We start from the raw sequence: 15591 nt of genomic DNA, 5'->3' as shown, positions 1-15591 counted from the left end.
GGTTTGTTACTTTTGTATTGGTTACTGGTAAAGGTTTGTTACTTTCGTATTGGTTACTAGGAAAGGTTTGCTACTTTAGTATTGGTTGCTGGGAAAGGTTTGTTACTTTTGAAATATTCATGAACTATTCGTCTCAAAATTTGAACTAATAACTAAAAGAAAAGTAGGTAGTAAATAGAAACCTCCTTTATCTCTGTCTCTGTAGTGAGAAACGGCTGACACGACACTTTTTAGTGGGATTTGACTGTCACCTTTATAACTACTCACATTCCGAAAGGGATGGTTGAAAAGTCTCATTCGTGGATAAAGTAATTTGAGTGACGCCTGGAGCAAACGACTGTGATTTGAGATAGTGGAAATTTGGGGAATGTTCACGTTTATTATGTAAATAAACAAAAATTACAACTTTATGAATCATGTTGTTCGTAAATGGACACACCAAGGAGTTATTTTTATTGGTTTACTCATTTTTATTTGAAATAAAGTAAGTTGAAATTTAACAATTTAAATTTTAACTTTAATACTGTAAGTTTACATTTAGTGTAAGAACATTATATTTCTCATTAATTAATATGAACTTTGAGTCAGAAGAAGAAATCTACTTATAGCACTGTTCAACTTTATGTAAACATTTTAAAATCACGAGAACAATGTTTACCAAGAAACTATTCTGTAAGTGAAAGTGCGTGGAGATATACCTGACAGTTAAGTAAATAAGAAAGCCTGTTTCGTAAGAAAACATACACAAACATTCATTAAGCGAATTCCATTCAGCAAAAGGATTATGTCATGAAAGAAAATTGTCTTGCAGGAAATCACGTTAAGCAAACAACAATCATAAAGTTCAGATATAGAAACAGTCATCTTATATAGAGAGAATAACAAAGTCGTGAATTTACAGACTTTAAGCTGAAAACATCGAAAATAATAAGACCTGTTTTAAACCTCTTCAAGATTATCTTTTCTATTTATGGTTATAAGATTCTTATGTTAAAGCCAATCTGACGTTGGGGATATTGCATCTCTTCAGAAGCTTACATCAAACTATCTATAAACTATTTCTGTTACAACTTGTGATTTAACCACAATACATACTATCATATATTTAAAATCAATGGACAGCAATGCCAAAACATAGTTAATTTTGGTATCTATAACACTTAGATTACTTTTAATGAATAACGTTCAGTATATTGTACTAACTTATCTTCAAACATATGAAAACTCATTCGTGAAACAGGCATAAAACCCAATATTTATACATTCATTCTATTCGTAACATAGACAATTTAATATCCATTAATAACTTTAATTTTATATAACTTAATATATCTAACAGATATGATATTTATGCCTGTAACTTAAATATTAGTTTTCTAGAAGGAGTACAATTTAATATTTTGAGAAAATGAAGGGAATTTAAACTTCCGTCATTGGCGTACCTACCCACCCTTACTACTGTTGTTCACCTCAAACTGTAACCTACTCACCCTTACTACTATTGTTCAGCTCAAACTGTAACCTACCCACCCTTACTACTGTTGTCAGATCAAACTGTAACCTACCCATCCTTACTACTGTTGTTCAGCTCAGGCTGTAACCTACCCACCCTTACTACTATTGTTCAGCTCAGGCTGTAACCTACCCACCCTTACTAATGTTGTTCAGCTCAAACTGTAACCTACCCATCTCTAATACTGTTGTTCAGCTCAAACTGTAACCTACCCATCTCTAATACTGTTGTTCAGCTCAAACTGTAACCTACCCACCCTTACTACTATTGTTCAGCTCAAACTGTAACCTACCCACCCTTACTAATGATGTTCAGCTCAAACTGTAATCTACCCATCTCTAATACTGTTGTTCGGCTCAAACTGTAACCTACCCACCCTTACTACTGTTGTTCAGCTCAAACTGTAACCTACCCACCCCTAATACTGTCGTTCAGATCAAACTGTAACCTACTTACCCCTAATACTGTCGTTCAGCTCAAACTGTAACCTACCCACCCCTAATACTGTTGTTTAGCTCAAACTGTAACCTACCCACCCCTAATACTGTTGTTCAGATCAAACTGTAAACTAATCAGTGATGACGAGAAACCCACTTGTTGAGAAATTTATATGCAAAAACGGCTCGTTTGGGCTGAGAAAACACTTTACATAGAAGAGCGAACAACGTTTCGACCTTCGACGTCAGGTTCACCGAAGAAGGTCGAAACGTTGTTCGCTCTTCTATGTAAAGTGTTTTCTCAGCCCAAACGAGCCGTTTTTGCATATAAACTGTAAACTACCCATCTCTAATACTGTTGTTCGGCTCAAACTGTAATCTACGGAAAATGACAAGTGCTATATTCAAGTGCAAAGTGAATAATAAAGCGTTATGACAAGTGTTATATTCAAGGAATGTTTGAACAATGAAACAAATGAATGGAACAAGAAAATATGAATATTCTACTTTTTCTGGATAATACAATTGTCACTAAAAACTTCAACTTTCAAATGTTTGTTTAGTCTTTCTACCTCCATGTACAACATCAGTTCTACAGCCACTAAATAATGAAATTATAAAGTGTATAAAATTGAAATACAGAAAATTGATGCTTCAGTATATTATTACAAACATGGACAACTGTAAGAGAGCATCTGAAACTACCATGATAATTGACGTGTTAGATGCAATTGCATTTTTAAGTCATTCAATTAAATGTATAATAAAGTGTTTCAAAACTGTGTATTTATTCTTGATAATGGCGAAAATTGTGAAGAAGTTGTTTGTTATGACGATTCTAGTGAAATCCAAACTCTGATTGGTGTAGATGATTCTGTGAATGGGGAAAGTTTTGTGAACGTTGAAAGGAATGTTTTAACAGAAACTGATGAAACTGGTTTATAATCTATAATAGAATCTCAAGATGGTAACAGTGTGAGAGATTCAGAAGATGAACAAAATGGAAAAGATAGTGAGGAAATAGAAATTCCTACTTCATAGCCAGTGTTAAGTTATATTAACTCTATCAACTTGTATGTAAAAATGAAGTGGAAAGTGAACTTCATGAAAAGGCCGTAGAATTGGCGTTCTCTTTTAACCACATGAGAAAGTCCATTAGAAAACTAAACAGTTGAAATTGGACACTTTCTTTAAACAAATTTGATTAAGATTTTGTGTACTTATGTATATTTTGAATGTCTATTTTTGTTCGTATTCTAATAAATATAACATAAACAGTATAATAACTTTATTTACCAACGTCTTACTTCCCTTGAGTCAAGTAAGTATAACGTTCCGTCCGAAAATTATATATAACTAAGGAAATATAGGTTCATCGTCTAAGGTGGAAAACCTGCTTAAGCCAGAAAGTTTACTTGGTCAGGTATAAATATTTAGTGATATAAAATATTCAGTGGTATAAATATTTAGTGGTATAAAATATTCAATTGTATAAAATATTCAGTGGTCTAAAGTATTTAGTGAAATAAAATATTCAGCGGTATAAAGTATTTAGTGGTATAAAATATTCAGTGGTATAAAATATTTAGCAGTATAAAATATCCAGTGGTATAAAATTTCAGTAGTTGTTTTGTACTGTATGTGTAAGATCCAAACTTAGGTTGTATTTCAACGTAATGCTCTTTAACTTCATTGATTTTGCTATCTTATAAACCTACAATCTTGGCCAAAATGTTTACATGTTTTGTAACAAATATGAACATTATCTGTAAGATAGCATAAAAAATTTAGTGCTTTAAAACTAAGAAATACATGTTCTATTAAAAATCTACACATGTAACTTATATAATTAAATATGTTATATCGAGATCATAAAAGGTTTATTATACATCAGTAGAAAAATATGTAATTCAGCCTTTTACGTATCACAACAAAACCTTATAATGACAAAATATAACCTCAACTTATTTTAAATAGCGTCTGTAATCTTATATCAGCTTACATATAATATTCACTATTAGGTTGATCCTCGACGTATTCTAATAACCTCCACACGGTGATGAGTCAATGAAGTTGTTGATTTACCGTGATTTAATCCTACCTTATCACTACAAAGCGCTGTAACTAAGCTACAGAAGATGGTTTAGGGTTATAGTTAGGAATTTTCCAACTCAGTTTTCCCCAACACTTCTCAATATTCACGCAGTGGTATCATTATCACAGAATATAAATTTAGTTTTAAACTTTTCTTTTACGTCTAACATAAATATCGTCTGCATGTGATGCTTGTAGAAGAAGTAACGACGTTTTCTTGGAAGATATGAAGAACAGTTTTCTCATCAAGATGAATAGCTGCCCAAACATGTACTACACCAATCTTTACGTGTTTTAAGTGCGAAACAAAGATTTCTTTCATATGTTCTTAAGGTAAATGACGAACATAAAACCTACTATAAGCTTTAACAGGTCAGAAATAAGGCTTAACTGAAAATATGGCATATCGTGCGTCCTAACTGTAACTTGGCATGTTGTCTCACCCAGGAAACACCTGACGGCAGTGAATTCTCATTAATATTGGTTTGCAGATAGTCCCCTTTTTGTAAAAATAGCTGTGCGGTGAATTCAGATTATTTTTAATTTACAGATAGTCCCCTTCTTGTAAAAATATTCCTGCGGTTAATTCTGATTAATATTGGTTTGCAGATAGTCCCCTTCTCGTAAAAATAGCACTGCGGTAAATCCTGATTAATATTGGTTTGCAGAAAGTCCCCTTCTTGTAAAAATAGCCGTGAGGTGAATTGTGATTAATATTGAATTGCAGATAGTACTCTTCTTCTAAAAGTAACCCTGCGGTGAATTCAGATTAATATTGGTTTGCAGATAGTCCCCTTTTTTTAAAAATAGCCGTGCGGTGAATTCAGATTATTATTAATTTACAGATAGTCCCCTTCTTGTAAAAATAGTCCTGCGGTTAATTCTGATTAATATTGGTTTGCAGATAGTCCCCTTCTCGTAAAAATAGATTTGCGGTAAATTCTGATTAATATTGGTTTGCAGAAAGTCCCCTTCTTGTAAAAATAGCCGTGCGGTGAATTGTGATTAATATTGAATTGCAGATAGTACTCTTCTTCTAAAAGTAACCCTGCGGTGAATTCAGATTAATATTGGTTTGCAGATAGTCCCCTTTTTTAAAAAATAGCTGTGCGGTGAATTCTGATTGATATTGGTTTGCAGATATTCCCCTTCTTTTAAACATAGCCCATCGGTGAATTCTGATTAATATTGGTTTGCAGATAGTCCCCTTCTTGTAAAAATATCACTGCTGTGAATTCTTATTGATATTAGATAGCAGATATACCCCTTTTTGTAAAAATAGCAATGCGGTAAATTCTGATTATTATTAATTTACAGATAGTCCCCTTCTTGTAAAAGTAGCGCTGCGGAGAATTCTGATTGATATTGGTTTGCAGATATTACCCTTCTTTTAAACATAGCTACGCGGTTACTTTGATTAATATTGGTTTGCAGATATACCCCTTCTTGTAAAAATAGCCCTGCAGTGAATTCTGATTGATATTGGTTTGCAAATAGTCCCCTTCTTGTAAAAATAGACCTGCAGTGAATTCAGATTATTATTAATTTACAGATAGTCCCCTTCTTGTAAAAATAGCACTGCGGTAAATTCTGATTAATATTTGTTTGCAGAAAGTCTCCTTCTTGTAAAAATAGCCGTGCGGTGAATTGTGATTAATATTGGGTTGCAGATAGTACTCTTCTTTTAAGAATAGTCCTGCGGTGAATCCAGATTAATATTGGTTTGCAGATAGTCCCCTTTTTGTAAAAAAACCCTGCGGTGAATTCTGTCTAATATTGGTTTGCAGTGGATTCCTTCTTGTAAAAATAGCCCATCGGTGAATTCTGATTAATATTGGTTTGCAGATAGTCTCCTTTTTGTAAAAGTAGCCCTGCAGTGAGCTCAGATTATTATAATTTACAGATAGTCCCCTTCTTGTAAAAATACTCCTGCGGTTAATTCTGATTAATATTGGTTTGCAGATAGTCCTTTTCTCGTAAAAATAGCACTGCGGTAAATTCTGATTAATATTTGTTTGCAGAAAGTCTCCTTCTTGTAAAAATAGCAGTGCGGTGAATTGTGATTAATATTGGGTTGCAGATAGTACTCTTCTTTTAAGAAAAGCCCTGCGGTGAATTCAGATTAATATTGGTTTGCAGATAGTCCACTTTTTGTAAAAAAAACCCTGCGGTTAATTCTGACTAATATTGGTTTGCAGTGGATTCCTTCTTGTAAAAATAGCCCATCGGTGAATTCTGATTAATATTAATTGCAGATAGACCCCATCTTGTAAAAATAGCCCTCCGGTGAATTCTGATTGATATTGGTTTGCAGATAGTCTCCTTTTTGTAAAAATAGCCCTGCTGTGAATTCTGATTGATATTGGTTTGCAGATATTCCACTTCTTGTAAAAATACCCCTGCGTTGAATTTTGATTGATATTGGTTTGCAGATAGTCCCCTTCTTGTAAAAAATAGCACTGCAGTGAATTCTGATTAATACTGCTTTGCAGATAGTCCCCTTCTTGTTTGCAGATAGTCCCCTTCTTGTAAAAATAGCCTTGCGGTGAATTCACATTAATATTGGTTTGCAAATAGCCCTTTTTTGTAAAAATCGCCCAGCGGTGAATTCTGACTGATATTGGTTTACAGATATTCCCCTTCTTTTAAACATAGCCCTGCGGTGAATTCAGATTATTATTAATTTACAGATAGTCCCCATCTTGTAAAAATAGTCCTGCGGTTAATTCTGATTAATATTGGTTTGCAGATAGTCCCCTTCTCGTAAAAAAAGCACTGCGGTAAATTCTGATTAATATTGGTTTGCAGATAGGCCCTTTTTGTAAAAAAAACCCTGCGGTGAATTCTGACTAATATTGGTTTGCAGTGGTTTCCTTCTTGTAAAAATAGCCCATCGGTGAATTCGGATTAATATTGGTTTGCAGATAGTCCCCTTCTTGTAAAAATAGCCCTGCTGTGAATTCTGATTGATATTGGTTTGCAGATAGTCTCCTTTTTGTAAAAGTAGCCCTGCAGTGAATTCAGATTATTATAATTTATAGATAGTCTCCTTCTTGTAAAAATAGTGCTGAAATTAATTCTGATTAATACTCGGTTGCAGATAGTACTCTTCTTTTAAAAATAGCCCTGCGGTGAATTCAAATTGATATTGGTTTGCAGATAGTCTCCTTTTTGTAAAAGTAGCCCTGCAGTGAATTCAGATTAATATAATTTATAGATAGTCTCTTTCTTGTAAAAATAGCCCTGCGGTTAATTCTGATTAATACTGGGTTGCAGATAGTACTCTTCTTTTAAAAATAGCCCTGCGGTGAATTCAGATTAATATTGGTTGCAGATAGTCCCCTTCGAGTAAAAATAGCCCTTCGGTGAATTCTGTTTGATATTGGTTTGCAGATAGTCCCTATTTTGTAAAAATATCACTGCGGTAATTTCGTATTGATAATTTATTGCAGATATAACCCTTTTTGTAAAAATAGCCCTGCGGTGAATTCTGATTAATATTGGTTTGCAAATAGCCCCTTCTTGTAAAAATAGTCCTGCGGTTAATTCTGATTAATATTGGGTTGCAGATAGTCCTTTTCTAGTTAAAATAGCACTGCGATAAATTCTGATTAATATTGGTTTGCAGAAAGTCCTCTTCTTGTAAAAATAGCCGTGCGGTGAATTGTGATTAATATTGGGTTGCAGATAGTACTCATATTTTAAGAATAGCCCTGTGGTGAATTCAGATTAGTATTGGTTTGCAGATAGTCCACTTTTTGTATAAAAAAACCCTGAGGTTAATTCTGACTAATATTGGTTTGCAGTGGATTCCTCCTTGTTTAATTATAGCACATCGGTGAATTCTAATTGATATTTGTTTCCAGATAATCCCCTTTTTGTAAAAATAGCCCTACGGTAAATTCTGATTATTATTGATTTGCAGACAGATCCTTTTCTTGAAAAAGTAGCGCTGCAATTAATTCTGATTAATACTGCTTTACAGATAGTCCCCTTCTTGTAAAAATAGCCCTGCGGTGAATTCACATTAATATTGGTTTGCAGATAGCCCTTTCTTGTAAAAATCGCCCAGCGGTGAATTCTGACTGATATTGGTTTACAGATAGGCCCCTTTTTTTGAAAATAGCCGTGCGTTGAATTCTGATTGATATTGGTTTGCAGATATTCCCCTTTTTTTAAACAAAGCTCTGCGGTTAATTTGATTAATATCGGTTTGCAGAGAGTCCTCTTCTTTTAAAAATAAACCTGCGGTGAATTCTGATTATTATTGGTGTGCAGATAGTTCCTTTTCTTGTAAAAATAGCCCTGAGGTGAATTTCATTAATATTGGTTTGCAGATAGTCCCTTTCTTTTAAACATATCCCTGCGGTTAATTTGATTAATATTGGTTTGCAGAGAGTCCGCTTCTTTTAAACATAGCCTTGCGGTTTATTTGATTAATATTGGTTTGCAGAGAGTCCGCTTCTTGTAAAAATATCACTGCTGTGAATTCTTATCGATATTTGATTGCAGATATACCCCTTTTTGTAAAAATAGCCCTTCGGTGAATTCTGATTCTAAAATTAATTTACAGATAGTCCCCTTCTTGTAAAAGTATCGCTGCGGTGAATTCTGACTAATAGTGGTTTGCAGTGGTCCCCTTTTTTTAAAAATAGCCTTGCGGTGAATTCTGATTGATATTGGTTTGCAGATATTCCCCTTCTTTTAAACATAGCCCTGCGGTTACTTTGATTGATATTGGTTTGCAAATAGTCCCCTTTTTGTAAAAATAGCCCTGCAGTGAATTCAGATTATTATTAACTTACAGATATTCCCCTTCTTGTAAAAATAGTCCTGCGGTTAATTCTGATTAATATTGGTTTTCAGATAGTCCCCTTCTCGTAAAAATATCACTGTGGTAAATTCTGATTAATATTGGTATGCAGATAGTCCCCTTTTTGTAAAAAAAACCCTGCGGTGAATTCTGACTAATATTGGTTTGCAGTGGATTCCTTCTTGTAAAATTAGCCCATCGGTGAATTCGGATGAATATTGGTATGCAGATAGTCCCCTTTTTGTAAAAAAAACCCTGCGGTGAATTCAGATTAATATTGGTTTGCAGATAGTCCCCTTCTTGTAAAAATAGCCCTTCGGTGAATTCGGTTTGATATTGGTTTGCAGATAGTCCCTATTTTGTAAAAATATCACTGCGTTAATTTCGTATTGATATTTGATTGCAGATATACCCCTTTTTGTAAAAATAGCCCGGCGGTGAATTCTGATTATTATTGGTTTGCAGATAGTTCCTTTTGTTGTAAAAGTAGAGCTGCGGTGAATTTTGATTAATACTCCTTTGCAGATAGTCCCCTTCTTGTAAAAATAACCCTGTGGTGAATTCAGAATAATATTTGTTTGCAGATAGCCCCTTTTTGTAAAAAAAACCCTGCGGTGAATTCTGATTAATATTGGTTTGCAGATAGCCCCTTCTTGTAAAAATAGCCCAGCGGTGAATTCTGACTGATATTGGTTTGCAGATATTCCCCTTCTTTAAAACATAGCCATGCGGTTAATTTGATTAATATTGGTTTGCAGAGAGTCCCCTTCTTGTAAAAATATCACTGCGGTGAATTCTTATTGATATTTGATAGCAGATATACCCCTTCTTGTAAAAATAGCCCTGCGGTGAATTCTGATTGATATTGCTTTGCAAATAGTTCCCTTCTTGTAAAAATAGCCCTGAAGTTAATTCAGATTATTATTAATTTACAGATAGTCCCCTTCTTGTAAAAATAGTCCTGCGGTTAATTCTGATTAATATTGGTTTGCAGATAGTCCTTTTCTCGTTGAAATAGCACTGCGGTAAATTCTGATTATAATTGGTTTGCAGATAGTCCCCTTTTTGTATAAAAACCCTGCGGTTAATTCTGACTAATATTGGTTTGCAGTGGATCCCTTCTTGTAAAAATAGCACATTGGTGAATTCTGATTAATATTGGTTTGCAGATAGTCCCCTTCTTGTAAAAATAGCCCTTCGGTGAATTCTGATTGATATTGGTTTGCTGATATTCCCCTTCTTGTAAAAATACCCTTGCGTTGAATTTTGATTGATATTGGTTTGCAGATAGTCCCCTTGTAAAAATAGCACTGCGGTTAATAATGATTAATATTTGTTTGCAGAAAGTCCCTTCTTGTAAAAATAGCCCTGCGGTGAATTCTGATTATTATTAATTTACAGATAGTCCCCTTCTTGTAAAAAAAGTCCTGCGGTTAATTCTGACTGATATTGGTTTGCAGAGAGTCCCCTTTTTGTAAAACTAGCCCAGCGGTGAATTCTGATTGATATTTGTTTCCAGATAATCCCCTTCCTGTAAAAATAGCCCTACGGTAAATTCAGATTATTATTAATTTGCAGGCAGTTCCTTTTCTTGGAAAAGTAGCGCTGAAGTGAATTCTGTTTAATACTGCTTTTCAGATAGTCCCCTTCTTGTAAAAATAGCCATGCGGTGAATTCACATTAATATTGGTTTGCAGATAGCCCTTTCTTGTAAAAATCGCCCAGCATTGAAATCTGACTGATATTGGTTTACAGATAGGCCCCTTTTTTTGAAAATAGCCGTACGTTGAATTCTGATTGATATTGATTTGCAGATATTCCCCTTTTTTTAAACAAAGCCCTGCGGTTAATTTGATTAATATCGGTTTGCAGAGAGTCCTCTTCGTGTAAAAATAAACCTGCGGTGAATTTTGATTATTATTGGTGTGCAGATAGTTCCTTTTCTTGTAAAAATAGACCTGAGGTGAATTTCATTAATATTGGTTTGCAGAGATTCCGCTTCTTTTAAACATAGCCCAGCGGTTTATTTGATTAATATTGGTTTGCAGAGAGTCCGCTTCTTGTAAAAATATCACTGCTGTGAATTCTTATTGATATTTGATTGCAGATATACCCCTTTTTGTAAAAATAGCCCTTAGGTGAATTCTGATTATATAATTAATTTACAGATAGTCCCCTTCTTGTAAAAGTAGCGCTGCGGTGAATTCTGACTAATATTGGTTTGCAGTGGTCCTCTTTTTTTAAAAATAGCCTTGCGGTGAATTCTGATTGATATTGGTTTGCAGATATTCCTCTTCTTTTAAACATAGCCCCGCGGCTACTTTGATTAAAATTGGTTTGCAGATATACCCCTTCTTGTAACAATAGCCCTGCGGTGAATTCTGATTGATATTGGTTTGCAAATAGTCCCCTTTTTGTAAAAATAGCCCTGCAGTGAATTCAGATTATTATAAATTTCCAGATATTCCCCTTCCTGTAACAATAGCCCTTAGGTGAATTCTGATTAATATTGGTTTGCAGATAGTCCCCTTCTCGTAAAAATAGCACTTCGGTAAATTCTGATTAATATTGTTATGCAGATAGTACTCTTCTTTTAAGAATAGCCCTGCGGTGAATCCAGATTAATATTGGTTTGCAGATAGTCCCCTTTTTGTAAAAAAAACCCTGCGGTGAATTCTGACTAATATTGGTTTGCAGTGGATTCCTTTTTTGTAAAAATAGCCCATCGGTGAATTCGGATTAATATTGGTTTGCAGATAGTCACCTTCTTGTAAAAATAACCCTGCGGTGAATTCTGGATCATATTGGTTTGCAGTGGTCCCCTTTTTTTAAAAATAGCCTTGCGGTGAATTCTGATTGATATTGGTTTGCAGATATTTCTCTTCTTTTAAACATAGCCCCGCGGCTACTTTGATTAAAATTGGTTTGCAGATATATCCCTTCTTGTAACAATAGCCCTGCGGTTAATTCTGATTGATATTGGTTTGCAAATAGTCCCCTTTTTGTAAAAATAGCCCTGCAGTGAATTCAGATTATTATAAATTTACAGATATTCCCCTTCTTGTAAAAATAGTCCTGCGGTTAATTCTGATTAATATTGGTTTGCAGATAGTCCCCTTCTCGTAAAAATAGCACTTCGGTAAATTCTGATTAATATTGGTATGCAGATAGTACTCTTCTTTTAAGAAAAGCCCTGCGGTGAATCCAGATTAATATTGGTTTGCAGATAGTCCCTTTTTTGTAAAAAAAACCTGCGGTGAATTCTGACTAATATTGGTTTGCAGTGGATTTTTTCTTGTAAAAATAGTCCATCGGTGAATTCGGATTAATATTTGTTTGCAGATAGTCACCTTCTTGTAAAAATAACCCTGCGGTGAATTCTGATTGATATTGGTTTGCAGATAGTCTCCTTTTTGTAAAAGTAGTCCTGCGGTGAATTCAGATTAATATAATTTATAGATAGTCTCATTTTTGTAAAAATAGTGCTGCGGTTAATTCTGATTAACACTGTGTTTCAGATAGTACTCTTCTTTTAAAAATAGCCCTTCGGTGAATTCTGTTTGATATAGGTTTGCAGATAGTCCATATTTTGTAAAAATATCACTGCGTTAATTTCGTATTGATATTTGATTGCAGATATACCCCTTTTTGTAAAAATAGCCTGGCGGTGAATTCTGATTATTATTGGTTTGCAGATAGTTCCTTTTGTTGTAAAAGTAGAGCTGCGGTGAATTTTGTTTAATACTGCTTTGCAGATAGTCCCCTTCTTGTAAAAATAGCCCTGTGGTGAATTCAGAATAATATAGGTTTGCAGATAGCCCCTTCTTGTAAAAATAGCCCAGCCATGAATTCTGACTAATATTGGTTTGCAGTGGATTCCTTTTTTGTAAAAATAGCCCATCGGTGAATTCGGATTAATATTGGTTTGCAGATAGTCACCTTCTTGTAAAAATAACCCTGCGGTGAATTCTGGATCATATTGGTTTGCAGTGGTCCCCTTTTTTTAAAAATAGCCTTGCGGTGAATTCTGATTGATATTGGTTTGCAGATATTCCTCTTCTTTTAAACATAGCCCCGCGGCTACTTTGATTAAAATTGGTTTGCAGATATACCCCTTCTTGTAACAATAGCCCTGCTGTTAATTCTGATTGATATTGGTTTGCAAATAGTCCCCTTTTTGTAAAAATAGCCCTGCAGTGAATTCAGATTATTATAAATTTACAGATATTCCCCTTCTTGTAAAAATAGTCCTGCGGTTAATTCTGATTAATATTGGTTTGCAGATAGTCCCCTTCTCGTAAAAATAGCACTTCGGTAAATTCTGATTAATATTGGTATGCAGATAGTACTCTTCTTTTAAGAATAGCCCTGCGGTGAATCCAGATTAATATTGGTTTGCAGATAGTCCCTTTTTTGTAAAAAAAACCCTGCGGTGAATTCTGACTAATATTGGTTTGCAGTGGATTTTTTCTTGTAAAAATAGCCCATCGGTGAATTCGGATTAATATTTGTTTGCAGATAGTCACCTTCTTGTAAAAATAACCCTGCGGTGAATTCTGATTGATATTGGTTTGCAGATAGTCTCCTTTTTGTAAAAGTAGTCCTGCAGTGAATTCAGATTAATATAATTTATAGATAGTCTCTTTCTTATAAAAATAGTGCTGCGGTTAATTCTGATTAACACTGTGTTTCAGATAGTACTCTTCTTTTAAAAATAGCCCTTCGGTGAATTCTGTTTGATATTGGTTTGCAGATAGTCCCTATTTTGTAAAAATATCACTGCGTTAATTTCGTATTGATATTTGATTGCAGATATACCCCTTTTTGTAAAATAGCCTGCGGTGAATTCTGATTATTATTGGTCTTGCAGATAGTTCCTTTTGTTGTAAAAGTAGAGCTGCGGTGAATTTTGTTTAATACTGCTTTGCAGATAGACCCTTTTTGTAAAAATAGCCCTGTGGTGAATTCAGAATAATATACGTTTGCAGATAGCCCCTTCTTGTAAAAATAGCCCAGCCATGAATTCTGACTGATATTGGTTTGCAGATATTCCCCTTCTTTAAAACATAGCCCTGCGGTTAATTTGATTAATATTGGTTTGCAGACAGTCCCTTTCTTGTAAAAATATCACTGCGGTGAATTCTTATTGATATTTGATTGCAGATATACCCCTTCTTGTAAAAATAGCCCTGCGGTGAATTCTGATTGATATTGCTTTGCAAATAGTTCCCTTCTTGTAAAAATAGCTTTGTAGTTAATTCAGATTATTATTAATTTACAGATTGTCCCCTTCTTGTAAAAAAAGTCCTGCGGTTAATTCTGACTGATATTGGTTTGCAGAGAGTCCCCTTTTTGTAAAACTAGCCCAGCGGTGAATTCTGATTGATATTTGTTTCCAGATAATCCCCTTCCTGTAAAAATAGCCCTACGGTAAATTCAGATTATTATTAATTTGCAGGCAGTTCCTTTTCTTGGAAAAGTAGCGCTGAAGTGAATTCTGTTTAATACTGCTTTTCAGATAGTCCCCTTCTTGTAAAAATAGCCATGCGGTGAATTCACATTAATATTGGTTTGCAGATAGCCCTTTCTTGTAAAAATCGCCCAGCATTGAAATCTGACTGATATTGGTTTACAGATAGGCCCCTTTTTTTGAAAATAGCCGTACGTTGAATTCTGATTGATATTGATTTGCAGATATTCCCCTTTTTTTAAACAAAGCCCTGCGGTTAATTTGATTAATATCGGTTTGCAGAGAGTCCTCTTCGTGTAAAAATAAACCTGCGGTGAATTTTGATTATTATTGGTGTGCAGATAGTTCCTTTTCTTGTAAAAATAGACCTGAGGTGAATTTCATTAATATTGGTTTGCAGAGATTCCGCTTCTTTTAAACATAGCCCAGCGGTTTATTTGATTAATATTGGTTTGCAGAGAGACCGCTTCTTGTAAAAATATCACTGCTGTGAATTCTTATTGATATTTGATTGCAGATATACCCCTTTTTGTAAAAATAGCCCTTAGGTGAATTCTGATTATATAATTAATTTACAGATAGTCCCCTTCTTGTAAAAGTAGCGCTGCGGTGAATTCTGACTAATATTGGTTTGCAGTGGTCCTCTTTTTTTAAAAATAGCCTTGCGGTGAATTCTGATTGATATTGGTTTGCAGATATTCCTCTTCTTTTAAACATAGCCCCGCGGCTACTTTGATTAAAATTGGTTTGCAGATATACCCCTTCTTGTAACAATAGCCCTGCGGTGAATTCTGATTGATATTGGTTTGCAAATAGTCCCCTTTTTGTAAAAATAGCCCTGCAGTGAATTCAGATTATTATAAATTTCCAGATATTCCCCTTCTTGTAACAATAGCCCTTAGGTGAATTCTGATTAATATTGGTTTGCAGATAGTCCCCTTCTCGTAAAAATAGCACTTCGGTAAATTCTGATTAATATTGTTATGCAGATAGTACTCTTCTTTTAAGAGTAGCCCTGCGGTGAATCCAGATTAATATTGGTTTGCAGATAGTCCCCTTTTTGTAAAAAAAACCCTGCGGTGAATTCTGACTAATATTGGTTTGCAGTGGATTCCTTTTTTGTAAAAATAGCCCATCGGTGAATTCGGATTAATATTGGTTTGCAGATAGTCACCTTCTTGTAAAAATAACCCTGCGGTGAATTCTGATCATATTGGTTTGCAGTGGTCCCCTTTTTTTAAAATAGCCTTGCGGTGAATTCTGA

The sequence above is a fragment of the Tachypleus tridentatus genome, chromosome 4, assembly GCF_004210375.1.
Source record: "Tachypleus tridentatus isolate NWPU-2018 chromosome 4, ASM421037v1, whole genome shotgun sequence".
Classification (NCBI taxonomy): Eukaryota; Metazoa; Arthropoda; class Merostomata; order Xiphosura; family Limulidae; genus Tachypleus; species Tachypleus tridentatus.
The sequence above is the reverse complement of the archived record's forward strand: the minus strand, read 5'-3'. Positions refer to the sequence as shown.